General features: G+C 48.1%; 1 long non-coding RNA gene across 3 annotated transcripts in view; it reads left to right on the forward strand.

The window, feature by feature from the left end:
* Window positions 1-7,028: 7,028 nt before the first annotated feature.
* Window positions 7,029-17,133, forward strand: part of LOC137773471 (uncharacterized) — a 47,820-nt gene continuing 37,715 nt past the window's right edge. For 2 of the 3 annotated variants that reach the window (XR_011075680.1, XR_011075679.1), the window contains exons 1-2: window positions 7,029-7,233; window positions 8,522-8,651. This is a non-coding gene — a long non-coding RNA (uncharacterized lncRNA). The remainder of the gene's footprint in view (window positions 7,234-8,521; window positions 8,652-17,133) is intronic. The other variant, XR_011075681.1, reaches the window with a different exon arrangement.

Raw genomic sequence — 17,133 nt, forward strand, 5'->3', positions numbered from 1 at the left:
GCTGAACCAGAGGGTCAGTGAGGGCAGTCAGGGGGCTAGGGGGCCAAGGGCAGAGTTCAACCTCAGGACCCCAGGACCAACCATCCCTCCTCTGCTCTGATGTCTGCACGGCTCCCTGCCACAGCCTGCATCTTCTCTCCAGATGCCATCTGCAGGGATCCTGGGGTCACCACTGGGACACGGATTAGGTAGCACTGAGTGGGGGGACAAGAAGGCCAGAAATTCAAGTCGAGGCAGAATGAAGTCAGGCAGGGTCTTGAAGAAATCAAGTATTGGAGGAAATTCTTAACCAGGTCACAAGAAGGAAGGAAATCAAACTGTAGGGATGAGGTCCTGGACTCGAGGGCTCAAAGCGCTCAGTTGCACAGGGGCTGACAGACAGACAGCGGATAAAGATCTTAAGAGAATGTGGGGAGGGGCGGGTAGACTAAACGGGTCTAAGCAGTGGCGTGCACAAAATCAGAGGGGCTGTGAAGATGAGGTGGGAGGGAGGAAGAGGGGCAACAAAAACTGGGCAGTGGTGTGAGGCAGCCCTCACGCTGCGTAAGTGGTGCTTGGGGGGGTGCCAGGCCGGAGTGCTCTGCTGCTGTTTCTGAGGCCTTGGGTGGTAAGGAGGGTTTAGGGGAGGGGGCTAGGGCGAGCCTGCCTGGGTACAGGGCCAGCCACACCCCAGGGAACCCAAGTACCTCAGGGAACAGCAGGAAAACCCTAGACCTTGAACCCAGTGACCCAGCACAGAAGAGCCTCCCCGGGGTTCCCCTTCCAACCAGCCCCAGGCCCGCCCTTGCCCAAGTTTGGGGGTTATTTGTTCCTGCCCTCCCAAAGCCACACAATGCTGGTTTGCCCAAACGCTGACAGAGCACAGCTGGAATGTATAGTGCATGTGAGTGTGTACACGAGGCTCCCCAGGGTCGCCCGCCCAACAGGCCCCTCTAGTGTCAGCAACCAGGGCCCAGGGCCCCTTGGATGGGGAAGGGCCTAGAAGGTCAGGGCTGGGAAGGGCACCTGCCTGCCACTCCTCCCCAGCCTGGCTGTGGACACCTGAGGTTCCACCATTTTCTTCCAGTCTCCACTCTCTTCTTCGGCCTGTGGGTCTGGGTACCTTGCATATCTACTGAGGCCTTGGTGAGAGTGAGAATGGGTGTGTCAGAGCCTTTCTGGAGGGCTGGGGAATGGAGTGAGGCAGTGGAAGACTCTGGAACTCCAGAGATGGGGTAGATAGTGCTCCCTGGGAAGTCTCAGGTCTTTGCCAACTTCCTAATTTTTATACTTTGGTCCAGTTGAACACGAGCACCCCTTTTCCCCACCACTCCTATGCCCTGGGTCTGGAGGTCTGTCTTCCCTCCCATCAGTATCTTGTCCATCTCACGCCCTTCTTCATCTCTTTCCCTCTCTCCCATAGTAGGCTTGCTTGGAAGCCACTTAAAGGTGCTTAGAATGCCATCCTTAGCTCCCAAGCTAACTGGGTGAGACAGTGAGCACCTTGTCCCAAGGGGTGTGCAAACAGAGGGGAACCAATTCCAGTCAGGAAGGCTGCAGAAGGGATTCTTGCTCTGCTGGAGACTGGAAGCACTTGGGTGTCCTCAGGCTCCAGGGCCCAACGTGTGACAACATCCAAGACAATTTTCATGGGAGAAGAATAAGGCCCATGTTACAAGTTTTCCATGAAGCTCAATTTATGCATCTTCAAGGCCTGGCTGTTTTTCTTCAGGGACTGCATCCTGCCTTTTTTTTTTTGCCTTAAGAATATTATTTTGTTCATAAAACAATGGTGATGATAGCTGGTGGCAGTTGTTTTCCATTTCTTTACTTGGCAAAATAAGACCTTACAAGTCCATTTTTAAGTTTTGAGGCAATTGCACAGTTTGTTGCAGTGAAAATCTCCGCATATCCCTGGATAGAGACCCTTGAATGGGGCAGGTCCTTTCCAGGCTCAAGGCTCGTCTGAATCAGGTGCCGACTGTGCTCCACTGTGATGACTAACAGGGGCCTGGCCCTACCAGCTGGGATGGAGTGGTGAGTGGAGACGTGGCAGGGGCAGTGCAGATGAGCTTGGGGGTGGGGCACATGAGTGAAGATGCCTCAGCTCCCTTCGTTGGAGTGTCTGGGACCCTGAGATTCCAGGTGTCCCCAGATCGCTGGATAGCCATACCTGTGTGCACCTCTGGTGGGAAGCCAGTGGCAGTGACCTTTCATTCCTTGCTGCAGCACACGGTGTGGGACGGTGGCTGCTGGGCAGGAAGGCAAACACTGAATGGCTTCTAGCTTTTGTGAAGAGAAACCATGCTCAGAGCTGAGGGATAAGAAGGGAAGCTGGGCACAACCCAGGAGTATCAGGAGGTTCCTCTGCACAGCCTGGGCTGGGGGCCCCCAAGAGGGTAACACACCCAGATCCCACAGCTCTAGGTGGAGACAGCTCGGGCCAGCTAGTAGCAAGCTGCTCCCTCTCTCAGGGGCTCAGGTTCTGTGTAGTCCATCCCCCAGAGGGTGCCTTCCTTGTAGTAAGGGGGTCCCTGGGGTTGGTCTGGAGAATAGAGCTGGAGGTGTGGGCAGGCCCTGGGCCCCCAGGCTTGCTGTGGCTCCAGGGCCACATCACAGAGTGATTCCTACCCTCCTGGGCACCTGAGGATCCAGCCGTCAAGCCCCATACTCAGGGTGGACAGGCCTGGCTATAGGGTCAGCAGGGGCAAAATGGTTACACAGTGCCAAGAGTGACCTTGAAATTCATTCCCCAGCATGGCCAGGTTGCCTGCCCCGCCTGGGCTCCTGCCTCAGTTTCCCCTGTGGTCAGAGTCCCTCTCCTAGGTGGAGGCCCTGAACCCTGCAGGCTGCCTTCCTCCCCTAACTCTAGTAGGGCCCATTTAACTCATCAGTACACAGTGATCACACATCTATTGTGCTCCCAGCACTTCCCCAGGTGCCAGGACCTTGTAGTGAACTCACAAAGAAAATGCTTTGGCTGGGTCCTACTCTGGCCCTGGCCCAGCTCCCAGGTCTCCTGTCCTTGTGTCGTGCCTGTGACTTCCGACCTGAGTGAACAGGGAGGGGCCCCTAATTCCGTTCACCTGGAGTGGGTACTGTGCCTGCCAGCCCGACTCTGACCTCAAAGTTGGACAGGAAGGGGCCTCAGATACCTGTGTAAGACTGATGAGCTGCTGCTTGCTTGAACACCCCCAGAAACAGGGAGCTCACCCCCTGTTGAGGCAGCTTGGCCAGGCAGGCAGCTCTCTGACGTAGGGCCAAAATCTGTCCAGGCGTCTCTAGTCCTCAGAAACTGGGTCCTTAGAACTGTTTTTCCCCCCACCTGAACCCTCTGTGATCCACTAGGCTGACCCAGCCCTGCTGTTTTCTAGGTTGATCCCTTGTTCCGGGATGGGCCTTGCCCTCTGTAAGGCTGCCGACCCAGTCGGGGTTCAGGGGTGTTTTTGGTTTTTTTTTAATAGAAATCTTTTTTGTTTTTAAAGCACCCCAGTGTTCCCTTTCTTTCTCCCTCCTTCCCTCCCTCCCTTCCTTCCTTTCTTTCTTGCAGGTCTCACTTGCTGCATGCAGGATCTTCGTTGCAGCATGAGGGATCTTTTTTTTTTTTTTTTAGTTGCAGAATGAGGACTTAGTTGCGGCATACATGTGGGATCTAGTTCCCCGACCAGGGATCAAACATGGGCCCCCTGCATTGCGAGCACAGAGTCTTATCCACTGTGCCACCAGGGAAGTCCCGGCACTCAGTTTTTTAGGGTCCTGAGAACTATCCCAGCACCTGCTCCTGGAGCTGGAAGGCAAGGGCTGGCTCTGCAGCGTAGAGGGCCCTGAGGTCACCTGTGTGGAAGGTGGCCGGGAGGGGGTGTTTCCGGGCAAGGAAGGCAGTGTTATGGGAGAGAGAGGTCCCTGCAGGTTGCCCTGGGGCTTCTTCTCTGGGCCTCAGTTTCCCTCTGGTGCGGGCTGGAGGTGTTCTGAGCTCCCACCAGAGGTGGGAACCTCTGGTGTTCTGAGCCCTGGAGAGGCCCCTTCTGGACGCTGAGCTTCGGGCTGGGGGCGGTCGGTGGAGGCGACAGCTGCTTTGAAATGTGGAGAATAATAAAGCAAGGAATGTCTGAGCTCAGGGGAAAAATAACCCCCGCCCGCTGGGCCTCCCACCCTGCACGTAATGAATTAAGTACAGGGAGGCATGTTTCATGTCGGGGTGCTGGCTGGGGGAGGCCAGAAGGCTCCTAATGAGAAACAGGGTCCTGGATGGGGCCACTGGGAGCTGGGGGTTTGAGGTCACCTAACCTGACCCCTGGGGGTGCTCTCACTCCCCAGAAGCTTCCTCTCAATCTCCCTTTGTCTGCATGGGTGAGGGGGTGGTCATCCTGTCCCATCTCCATGCTGACCTCTGATCCCAGGCTGCACCCCAGTGCTGGCCTTGAAAGGTCAGAAAGGGGAGATGGTGTGGCTGATTTGGATGGATCATCTCCTCATTCTCTCCCTTCTTCAAGCATTTACTGAGTACCCACTGGGTAGGTATCTCCTGCCAGCAGGACGGTGGGGTCAACGCTGCCCCCTGCTGGACTGATCAAATCCACAGAGCCCATCAGCATCTGACCAGCAAGCCCCCAGGCCCCAAGCCACCTCCTGTCTCCAGTCTCCACAGCCCTTCCCCTTCCTCTGCCAATCCCTCTGTCCCCTGTGGCCTCACCCGCCTTCCACCCCTATGTTCCTGGCCCCAGCTCAGTACTACCCCTGCCCCCTTCGCCGGGGCTTGGACATCAGTGGCTCTGGGTCCAGCTCTACCTTTCCAGTCCACCAGTCTGGGGGATCTGGCTTTATTATGGGTCACCTCCCCCCACCTCCTCTCTCTCCCTCCCCAGTAACCTTAATGTTCCCCCAACAAGGTCCACACTCTCTTACTTCACTCATACTCTTCCTTCTGTCTGGTGGACCCCCATTCATCTACTCCCCAAGACTGCTTTCTAAAAAAACCCACTCCTTTCCAGAGGGGCCCAGGGAACAGTGGATAAGTGAGTTTCTGTCAGCAAAAGGGTAAATTCTCAGCAAGGGAGCTGTAGAGGAGTGGAGTCAGGTAAGTATGTTCCTAAGGCTCCCCGAGGATCCTGGCCTCCCAGCCTCTGCCAGCTTGGGGCAAGTCTCCCATTTTATTTTTAAGAAGTCTGACCAGGGCCCTGGAGCTTGAAATATTCTCCCCCACCATCCCTTCTCTCCCCCACCCACTTTAATTAAAACCATTGTTTTTCAAGCACATGTTAATTAAAAAGCAAACATGTTTTGCTAAGTAATTTGGAAGCTCTGGTTATGCAAACCAGAGTCATTCCAGTTAAAAAAATCCCTCACCGAGCTTGCCCCAGTGTCTTGGGAGCTGAGGACCCTTGTGGCTACAGTAGATGCACATCCCTTTAGACTTTACATTCCCTGTGGAGGTCTAGCTAGGGCAGGTGTCCTCTCTGTTTCACAGGTGGGAACACAGAGGGGTTACAGAGGCCTAGAGTTCCTAGCAAGCCCAGCATCACCAACCCCCTGCAAATGTGTGCTCTGGGCCTGGGGAGCAATAGCTGGTGAGGAGGGCGATCGACTCCTGTGCCCCATCCTGCAGGCAGGGTCTTTGTCTCAGAGCCTCTGCCCAGCTGTGGGGTGAAGGGAGGAGGATGCAGGCATGACAATGCTGCGAGCCCAGCCAGGAAGGCTGACGGGTGCTGGGCCACCTCCCTGAGGTCTCCAGCACAGCTGGGGCTACGATTAACCAAAGCTGGGAGAGTAGGTCCCTGAGGCGAGGGCCCGAGGTAAGGACCAGCCTTCTGGGTTGGGGGAGCCCTGGATGCTCAGAGGTACCTGCTGCAGCCCCACCTCCCCACTCTGTGTCTGGTGTTGCCCACAGTGTCCCCACCCTGACTCCTGGCCCTGGGAGTCTTGTAGTCCTGGGGCCCTTCACATCTTGTGCAGTAGCCTCAGGGCCCATTGCAGGGAGCTGGAGCCCCCAAGATGCAGGGTTCAGTGACCTCTAGTCCCTCCTGCTCCCTTTACCTGGCAGGGATGGGGGCATTGCACCAAGAGGCCTTTCCAAACCCTGTCACCACTTTGCAACCTGCCTGTTGGCTCTCCCAGCTCAGAGTCCCACCAACAGGAGGGTGTCTCTTATGTGTGCCGGTGTGTGCTCCATGTGCGAGTCTGTACCCAGGTGTGTGTCACTGTTCACCAGGGCCCTGGTGTGAAGGGGTCTCTCCCTGCTTCCCGAAGGAGACCAGTGTCGAGGTCCTGCAGGGATGGGGGTGGGTGGTGGTGCGGTAGTGACCAGGAAGAGGATGTTTAATGCGGGAGGGAAGGCGGACACCCACACCCCCCGCCCGGCACTGTGGAACACGATGGGCCGGCTCGCACCTTCTGCACACACACACACACACACACACACACACACACACACACACACACACACGGGGACACAGGCTGAGGGGCGGGACGCCTGGAGTCCCGGGCCTGTGCCACCCAGCCGGCCTTCTCCCTCCCCTGCACTCAGCCTTCTTGCCTGTAAAATGAGAAGTATGTGCTGTGATGTTTGCAACTTATCACACGCAGTGTCTCCCCCACGGGGACACACACACCCTCACAAGCCACGACACACAGTGACACACAGCGACGCACGCTGGCAGCCGGCTCCCAGGGCCCGCCCTCCCTGGGCGACGCGCCAGTGACACACACACTGTCGCCGCTCCGACTCACACCCACGTCCCGGGAGGAGCTGTGCTCCCGCCGCGCTCCCCTGGGGCCGCGGCGCGGCGCTTCTGTGTTCTGCTCCCTCCGCCGCGCCTAGAAACCGCAGTGGGCCGGCTGGGATGAGCTCACGCCGCCTCCGGCCGCCCAGGTCTTAACGCGCTCCAGATGCCCCGCGGCCCGAGCCGGCAGCGCGGAGGACGGCCCTCTGGCACCCCCTGCAGGGCTCAGCTGCTCCCGGCGGTGCAGGCACCCGCGGGACGGGGTGGGGCTGCCTCCGGAAGGGGCGGGGCTTAGCTCACCCGCCCGCTTTTCCTCCGGTTCTCCCCGCTGCCTGAGTTCGGAGTCGGGGGTGTGCTGCTGCGAAGGCTGTCCTGCCTGTCCCGCGCGGTTTCGAGGTCCCAGCCCACGACCCCTGTGGGCGGCTTAGCGGCCACGTGCTGGGTGGCGGTCCCCTCACCGGCTGCCCTCGCCAAAACATGGGATTCCACCCCACTCCACCCCCAGTTACTCGGGCCAGCCCGGACCCTCCACCAGGTACTGCAACTCAGGCCCCCGCGCGGCCCTGACTAGGCCCTGCCCACTCTTGCTCCTCTTGGAACAAACAGCCTAGTTTCTACTGGGAAAGCAGCAGGGGCCTGACCACCGCCTGTTTTTAATAAGCAGCTGGTATTTCCCCGAAATCGCGGCCCGGTGGCTGACCTCACGGGGATGACGGCTGGCTGTGGGCCAGGGGGCGGGAGCCGCCTCAGGGTGAGCCCCTGATGCCTGCCCTTGCAGAGAAGTCGGGCAGAGAGGAGGAGCTCTGGTTTCCAGTCCCAGCTCAGCTGCTGTCTCATCCAAAAATCTGTCCCTCTGTCTGTCTGCAATGTTGTGCATCCCAGGCCAGTGCTTCCAGCGCCCCTCCTCCTCAGCCATGCCTAGGGTCCCGCTTTCCTCCTGCCTCGTTGTATGGTCCTGGTAAACTGCTTAACCTCTCACCTCTCATTTCCTCCACTGTAGGATGAGGTCATTGTGGGATTTGAGAGGGGACCAGCAAGGGAGAGCAGATGGACGCCAGGAACAAGTAATTTCCAGAGGGCTGGAGGAGGGGTCTCTCGGGAGCTAAGGGGCCAGGAATCAGGCCTTGGTCTTCCTGGGGCAGAGTTGGGGAGCTAGAGGAAGGGCCTCCGGGGAGATAGCCAGGGCAGCACAGATGTCCTGGCAGAATGACAGTGTTCAATGAAGGGTCAGCGTAGGGGGCTTGGGACACCTGGAGTCAGGGAAGGGTGTCAGGAAAGGCTTTCCAGAGGAGGAGGCGCTGAGTGAGGTGCAGTTAGTCAGGCTAAGACCCAGGAGGCGGGCAGAATACTTAGGCAATGAAGGGGTGGGGTGGGGGACAGAATGGAGAGTGGAACCAGACAGTTGGGTCCAAGGCATCTCTGGTAGTGAGTGGAGACTCTGCTGGAGGCACCGTAGGGGGTGACGGCCCTTGGGAACTGGTCCTGAAGCCCCATCTGTAACTGAGGGACAAAGACAGAAAGCCAGAGGAGGACACAGGGTCCAGTGGAGGGACAGAGGCCAGGAGCCACAGGGGGAGCAGGGAGACAGGGAGAGGAGTTGTAGCAGGCAGATAGGTGTGCGTTGGACATATCTGGTGGCTGGAAGATTTGTTTGCTCTGGAGCTTGCACTTTCCAGATGCTTGGGGCCCCTCCTCAAAGGAACAACAGTAACAGTGAGTAATACTTTTCGAGCAAAGCGTGTGCCAGGCAATGCTCTGAGCACTTACAGGTATTAACTCATTCTCTTTTCACTAGAATTTTATTCATTTGTTCATTCATTCAGCAGATGTTTGTTGAGTGCCTACTGTGTACCAGCCATGTTCCAGGTGCTGGGAATCCAGCAGTGACAAGACGTACAAAAACCCTGTCCGAAGAAAGTTTACACGTGGAAGGGGAAGACAGCTCATGTATATGTGAGTAAAATGTATAGTATTTCCGATTGTGAGAAGCGCTACAGAGAAAATTAGAGGATAAGGGGGATCAAGAGGGCAGAGTAGGGGGGTACACTTTTTGAGAGGGTGTCCTGGGAGAGCCTCAATGGGGAGGTGACATTTGAGTACAGACCAAGTCTGGCTCACCACCTCTTAGCTGAGAATAGTTTTTACAGAAGAGCATTTGCAATCATTTCCAAGATAGGGAACACTAATTTTGATGTTATCCCCCTAAAAGAATTCCATTCTTCTTAGTAGACCTGTATTACCCCAAACCAAAACCAAAACCAAAATAACAACAAAAAAACCCCCCAAAACCAGTACTCAGTTCTCCTAATTATATTTTGAATTTCATCAATAAACATTGATGGAAATTCATTTTCTCTCTTGTTATATAAGTACCTGTATAATCTTGATTTTGTCTCTTGGTCCACAAAGCCTAAGATATTTACTATTTGGCCCTTTACAGAAAAAGTTTACTGATCCTGGTATAGACCCACCAGGTGAGGAAATGAGCTGTGTGGACATCTGGGGGCAGAGGGAACAGCCAGTTCAAAGGCCGGGAGGCAGGAGCTAGTGAGGCACATCAAGGAGGCCAGCAGGGTTGGAGCCCTGTGAGTGAGGAGGAGAGTGATAAGAAAGGGTCAGAGGAACCCAGGCAGATTGGTGCAAGGTCTTGTGCCAATTCCTAGGTATTTTTTTAAGAAGTGTGTGTGGCTATCTTTAATGGAATATCTTTTTTTTTCTATTACATTTTCTAATTTATTATTGCTTCAGGGTAGAAAGTTATTGATTTTGTATATTGATCTTTTCCCCAGCCCTCTTAGTTTATTCTCTTATAGTTTTATTAATTTTTCAGTTGGTTTGTTTGGCTTTGTTTTAGAAAGCAATTATATCTTCCACAAATGATGCATTTTGGTCTTCCTGCCTATATATAGCTCAGTTTCTTCCTTTCTTTACCTTCCTCCACTCCCCTTCTGCTTGTCTCCCTACTCTCTCCCCTTACTTCCTTCCTCTCTCCTCTCCATAATGCACAGGGTTTCAATCTCTTCACATCCTTACCAACACTTGTTATTTTCCGTGTTGTTGATTTTGGATTGTTTATTTTTAGCCATCATAATGGGTGTGAAGTAGTATCATATTGTGGTTTTGATTTGTATTTTCCTAATGTTAGTGATGTTGGTTATCTTTTCATGTGCTTACTGGACATTTTTGTATCTTCTTTGGAGAAATGTCTATTCAATTTCTATGTCCATTTTTAAATTGGGTTTTTGTTGTTGAGTGTAGGAGTTCTTTATATGCTCTGGATATCAATCCCATATCAGATATATGAATTGCAAATATTTTCTCCCATTCTGTGGATTATCTTTCACTCTACTGATAGTGTTTTTTGCAGCACAAAAGCTATTAATTTTTTAAATTACTAATTAATTAGTTAATTTATTTTTGGCTGCGTTGGGTCTTCGTTGTTGCACGCGGGCTTTCTCTAGTTGTGGTGAGCGGGGGCTACTCTTCATTGCAGCGCGCGGGCTTCTCGTTGTGGTGGCTTCTCTTGTTGCGGAGCATGGGCTCTAGGTGCGCGGGCTTCAGTAGTTGTGGCACACGGGCTCAGTAGTTGTGGCTCACGAGCTTTAGAGCACAGGCTCCGTAGTTGTGGCGCACAGGCTTAGTTGCTCTGCGGCATGTGGGATCTTCCTGGACCAGGGCTCCAAACTGTGTGCCCTGCATTGGCAGGTGGATTCTCAACCACTGTGCCACCAGGGAAGTCCCGGGATTGTTTTCTTAATTTCCCTTTTTATCCCAATTTTATTTTTATTTATTTTTAAAAATCAATTTTAGTGAGGTATAATTTAAATGAAATCAATTGCACATATTTGACTAGTTTTGAGAGATACATATTTTTGTAAAGCCACAACAATAATCAAGATACAGAACAATTCCATCCCCTGTAAAAGTGCCCTTGTGTCCCTTCACAGTTCATTCTTCCTTCTGCCCCTGGCCCAAGACAACCACTGCTCTACCTCCTGTCACTATAGATTGGTCTACATTTTCTGGAATTTTATATGAATTTTTATATAAATGGAGTAATTCTGTATGGGTCTGACTTCCTTCACTCAACATAATGATTTTGAGATTTACCCATACATTTGTATGTATCAGGAGTTAGTTAATTAATTAATTAGTTAACTTTTGATGTGTATGGATGTCATATTTTGTTTATCCAGTTACCTGTCAGTGGTCATTGTTTTTTTTTTTTCCCAGTGTTTGGCTTTTGTTCAGTTTTTACTGGGCCATTTGTCTTCTTACAGAGCTGTAAGTGTTCTTTATATGTTCTAGATACAAATATTTTGTCATAGATGTATCGCAAATATTTTCTTTCAATCTTTACCTTGAATTTTCATTCTTTTAACAGTAGTTTTCAAAGAGCAAAATTTTAAAATTTTGATGAAGTCCAATTTATCAATTTTTTCTTCTATCACTTGTTTTTATGTCTTATTTAAGATATATTTGCCTACTTCAAGGTTACACAAATTTTCCCCTATAGTTTTTTCTAGGAGTTTTATAGTTTTTGGCTTTACATTTAAGTCTGTCATTGATTTCTGGTTAATTTTCGGCTTAATTTCCTTTTTGATTGTTCACTGTTAGTGCATAGAAATGCAACAAATATTTGCATGTTAATTTTGTATCCTGCAACTTTTCTGAATTCATTTATTATCTCTAACAGGGTTTTTTTTTGTGGAATCTTTGGGGTTTTCTATATATATAAGATCATTTTGCCTAATTGGCTGGCTAGAACTTTCAGTACAGTGCTGAGTAGAAGTGGTGAATGTGAGCATCCTTGTCTAGTTCCTGATCTTAGGGAAAAGCTTTTAGTCTTTTGCCATTAAGTATGATATTCATTGTGGGTTTTTCATATATGGCCTTCATCATATTGAGGAAGTTTCTTTTTGCTCCTAGTTTATTGATTTTTTTTTTTTTGATCATGAAAGGGTGTTAAGTTTTGCCAAATGCTTATTGCCTCAATTGAGATGACATGTATGTGTATGTATGTGTGTGTGTTTCTTTTTCTTCTTTGAACATGTGTAAAATAACTATTTTGAAGTCTTTGTCTACTATGTCCAACACATGGGGCCCCTTGAAGACCCCATAAGTTAAGTTTCTCTTATCTGCTTCTTTTCCTATGTATTGGTTAAACTTTCCTGTATCTTTTGCTGACAAAAAATTAATCAGTAGTCAATCTAATAAAGAAGTAGAAAATTTTATTTGAGCCAGCCTGAGGATTATAACCTGGGAGACAGTTTTTCAGAAAGTTCTGAGGGGACTTCCCTGGTGGCGCAGTGGTTAAGAATCTGCCTGCCAATGCAGAGGACATGGGTTCAAGCCCTGGTCGGGGAAGATCCCACATGCCACGGAGCAACTAAGCCCATGCGCCACAACTACTGAGCCTGTGCTCTAGAGCCCGGGAGCCACAACTACTGAAGCCCGCGTGTCTAGAGCCTGTGCTGCACAACAAGAGAAGCCACCGCAATGAGAAGCCCGCGCACCGCAAAGAAGAGTAGCCCCCGCTCTCCGCAACTAGAGAAAGCCCGCGTGCAGCAACAAAGACCCAACACAGCCAAAAATAAATAAATAAAATACATAAATTAAAAAAAAAAAAGTTCTGAGGACTGTTCTGCCTGTTAGAGATCAAAGCACAGTTATATAAGATTTTGAGACAAAGTTTTACGCATCAAAGTCCCATATTGACAGTTTACATAGTTCACCAAGGTGAGTAGTGGGTTATTGTGAGCCCTTACAGGATTGAGAAAGGAATGTTATCTCCTAAGGAGTTACCTTCTGGTGCCAGGAGGAAACTGGTTTTCTTTTGGCGAGTAGGCATTCCTGTGTCTTCTGAGGGGAGCTAGTTAGTGTATAATGCAGATGCACAATGCACACTAAAGGGGAGGGGCTAGTGGCTCAAACAGGCAGAGAGAGAATTTTATGTTTAAAATTTTTCTGGTCCTGCCTTAAAAATAATTTTTTTTCATCACTTTGCATGTCTTGTAATTTTTTCATTGAAAAGCAAACGTCATAGGTAATATAGTATAGCAAATCGGATACTGATTCCTGCCCACCCAGGATTTGTGGTGATCATTTGTCTATTTGCTTAGTACTTGTGTGAGATAATTTTGTGAAGTCTGTTTCCCCCTCAATTTGCAGCCTCTGATATCCCTGCTTAGGTTTTTTCCTTATTTTTATATTTTAGCCTGGCTTCCTAGGGTTAACTCCTGGATCACTGTAAGCTAGCTACTCAATTGATCAGTGGTTGTGTGTAAGCCCCTTTGGTCAGTTTTATTTTCACTATCTTTGGTAATGTGTGCATGTCTTGGAGACGGCTTTCACCGTTTAGGGAATTTACTCCCCCCTCCGCCACCACATGTTCATCCAATGACTAGAAACTTGGAAATTCCCTATCCATTCATTCTTGAAAAGACACAGGCTTGGGTATGTGCACCATCTCTCAGCCTACTAAGGATGAGTGTGATTTTATTTTTAATCTGGGCTTATTAGGAGTTGCCCCTGGGTCAGAGAAGCTCATTGTGCAGCTAGTATTTGGTCAGAGGTTGTGCTTAAATCCACTGCACTAGCAAGGTTTCTGCACTTTGCTGATCTGTGTTTGGTTTGGGAAATACATTTAAATTTGCTCTACTTCCTGCTCTTAATGTTCCTGAGTTGGTGTAGCCTAGTGCATGCACAGTGGTTTAGACCCCTGGGGATGAGTGTGATCCCAGGAGAACTCTTCTTGGCTGCTTCTTTCACTGGTTTTCTCTGTTAAACTGGTTAGTCTGCTGTTTCACTTTTTGTTGCTAGTATCATGGAGCTACTGACCCTCTCTTAACTGCTTACCAGGAAGATCTCTGTTGTTCTTAACAACTCCATTAGGCATGAATTTCTCCACCCTCTGTTCCAAATAAATTCAGCTATTTCAAGCAGAGTTGCAGAGCATTTCTTTCAGCCTGCCTATCCTCCTGGGCAGAATGTTTGTGCTATTGTACCAGAGCTAGGGATGGGGATGGCAGCCTGTTTCTCCTGGAATGAAACTCCTGTTCTATTAGTGGGCAATGGGGAGAGAGTTGGTATCTCACTTGCCCTTCCCATGGAACCTCTGCTCTATGAGTGAGCTGGGATGGGACAATTGAAGACCCAGGATTCTTAGCCTGCTGTGCCTGGGGTAGAGCTTCTTCTGCTCTATGAGTAGGGGCTAAGTGAGGGAAGGAAGCTCTAGTCCTCTTGGTCATGCCTTCTAGAACAGAGCTTCTGCAAAATGGTCTTGGGAGAATGAAAGACACCAGCTATCTGCTTCTCCTGGGGTGAAACCATAGCTGGGGGAGAGGGAGACCCCATTGTCTTGGCCACTTGCCCAGAACAGAGTTCCATAATATGAAGCTAAGGAGTAGGGATGGGAGCTGGTCGTGGCTCAAATACCACAGACTCTCGCCAAGAACTCTTGGTTCTTACCAAGAATTTTTAGATTTTCTTGCATAAATATTTCTCAATTTTCTGTATGCCCTTAGGACAATTTCCATAGAGCTTAAATAGTTATTTAAAAAAAAAAATTTTCACCAGCTAAATAGCTTTCTCTCTGGAGAGAGAATCAACCGAGTTCCTCATGCAGCCATTCTGGAAGTCCAAAATAAAAGTTTTAAAATCTGTCCAAACATTTGGCAATTTTCAAGATAGTTTTCTATTATTGGTTTCTAGTTTAATACTGTTATAATTTGAAGACATATTCTGTACAATTTTAATTCTTTCAAATTTGCTACCATTTGTTTAATGGCCCCGTAATATGCTCTATTTTGGTGTATGTTCCATGTACACTCAAAAAAAGGTATATTCTGTTGTTGCTAGGATATAGTATTCTATAAATGTCAGTTAGGTCTAATTCATTGATAGTGTTTTACAGATCTTATATATACTTAGTAGCTCTCTGTATACTTGTTCTATCAATTATGAAAGACATGTTAAAGTTCCAAATTCTAATTGTGGTTAGAATGTCTTTTTCCCCTTGCTCTGTAAATTTTGAGGATCTGTTGTTAGCTCCACTTAGGATCCTAACATATTTAGGATTTTGTTTATCATTATGCAATTAATGTCTTTATTTATCCCTGACAATATTCTTTGTTCTGGTGTTGACTTTGCCTGATAGTAATCTAGCCATTTCTTCTTTTGATTAGTGTTTGCATCATATATCATATTCTATACTTTCCCCCATAACCCATCTACATTTAATGTGGGTAAATAGTTGTTGTGCTTTTTTAAAAAAATCCTGTCTGACAGTCTGTCTTAATTCATATAATACAACGTGAACGTGAATTAATAGAATCGCTAATTCATCTAATAGATTCATTTACCTTTGGTGTAAGTATTGTTATTGTTGGATTAAAATCTACCATCTTGCTAGTTGTTTTCTATTTGTCCCATCTCTTGTTTCTCTTTTTCTCTCTGCTTTTCTTTAAATTAATGGAGTATTTTTTATGATTCTATTTTATCCTCACTATTGTCTTACTTATTATAGTTATTTAACTTTTCTCTAACTTCCCTTGAGTTTACAGTGAATATCTTTAGTTAATTGTCCTCTTTCTTCAAATAACAGGATTAGTATTTTAGGTAGTGCAAGGGCCTTATAACAGTATCTCCCATCCTTTATTAGTTTTCTGTTGCTGTCTATACTATGGTAAAATCACTTTGATGATAAGTAATGTGTTTTGAATCACAAGTTATATCAAGCTACTTTAAAAAAGTCCCTGTGCTGTCCAAAGTTAAAACAAGGAGCAAGACATGCATTTCCACACACATTTGCAGTAGATATATTTTCTGAGCTTTCTGCTACAGTTCGAGAAGCAGTTTTTGGACCTTAATGCAAGTGCAAAGGAGATTTACATATTTCAAAAATCCACTTAACATTGCAGTTGAGGAGCTTCCACCTAAACTTCAATGAAGTGATTAATTTGCAATGTAATGACAGGATAATAAGGCACATATCAAGAGAAAAATCCAAAAGAACTCAATAAATGCCTTCCAAGTGAAGATTTTTTTTTTGCTCAAAGCCATATGTTCATAGATTAATAGCAGCATTTGTTGATGGCACCTATCTGCATGAAAAGACACTCTTAAAGATGAAAAGCATAGGGACTTCCCTGGTGGTCCAGTGGTAAAGAACCTGGCTTCCAATGCAGGGGACGTGGGTTCAATCCCTGGTCTGGGAACTAAGATCCCACATGCCGCGGGGCAACTAAGCCTGCGTGCCACAACTGCTGAGCTCGTGCGCCTCAACTAGAGCCTGTGTGCAGCAAACTACAGAGCCCACGTGCCCTGGAGCCTGCGCGCCACAACTAGAGAGAGAAAAAACCCGCACGCCACAACCAGAGAGGTCTGCCCGCTGCAACTAGAAAGCCTGAGCAGAACGCGTGGGGTAATGAAAAGATCCTGCATGCCTCAACAAAGATCCCGTGTGCTACAACTAAGACCTGACGCAGCCAAAAAAAAAAAAAAAAAGACGAAAAGCATAAAATATAGGGTTGGCCAAAAAGTTCTGGCCAACCCAATATCATTACAGTTCACCATTAACAGAACATTTACAATTGATTTTGATGATAGAGAATGCTAACTTTGGACCCCAGTTAAGTAAAATGTTATTCCTCCCCTCTCCAAAATTTCAATCTTCTCATTAGTAGATTTATATTATAAAATATTGTATCCAATTCGTATTATTACTGTTTTTGAGGAAATGGTTCCTTCTTATAAGAAAATCTACATAATATCCTTAATTTTATCTTATGCTTGGCAAATTCTAAAATATTTGCTATCTGGCCCTTTATAGAAAATGTTTGTGGACCTCTGAACTAAAGCCTTCAAATATATTCCTCATAGCATTTAAAATTCCCTGTGTGATAGTTCCAAAATCCATGTTATATCTTACTCTAGTTCTGTTGATTGGTTTGTCTCTTGAAAGAGTGTTATTTATTTTTTGTTTGTTTGTTTGTTTTATTGTGTGTCTTGTCATTTTTGGTTGAAAGTTGGCCATCTTGTGTAGAATAGTAGAGACTTAAGCAATACTATTTATGTCCAGAAATGGGCATGTCTTTTCTTTAGTGGGGAGTGTTGAGATAATTGTGTCCTGATTGTCTCTGATTTTTGTTGTTGCTATGGTTACCCTCAATATGCAGCAGGCTTCAGACTCTTCTAGTGTTACTTTTTGCTTAGAGTGGTAGCTGATTTGTTGGAGAGTTTTTCTCAGTGTCTTCTCCACTCTCACCTGTCTGTCCTCTCTTTGTGCCTGTGTCTCACAGAAGATGTCTCTCCATGCTTTTACTCTCTCTTCTAGCAATAGACTGCTGTTACTTGTTCCTGGACACTTGCTAGTGGAGGGAGGAGGTGGGGCATTCTTTGTTGTCCTGATTCAGCCTCCCTCTTAGGCAGGTGC

This window comes from Eschrichtius robustus, chromosome 12 (genome assembly GCF_028021215.1).
Source record: "Eschrichtius robustus isolate mEscRob2 chromosome 12, mEscRob2.pri, whole genome shotgun sequence".
Classification (NCBI taxonomy): domain Eukaryota; kingdom Metazoa; phylum Chordata; class Mammalia; order Artiodactyla; family Eschrichtiidae; genus Eschrichtius; species Eschrichtius robustus.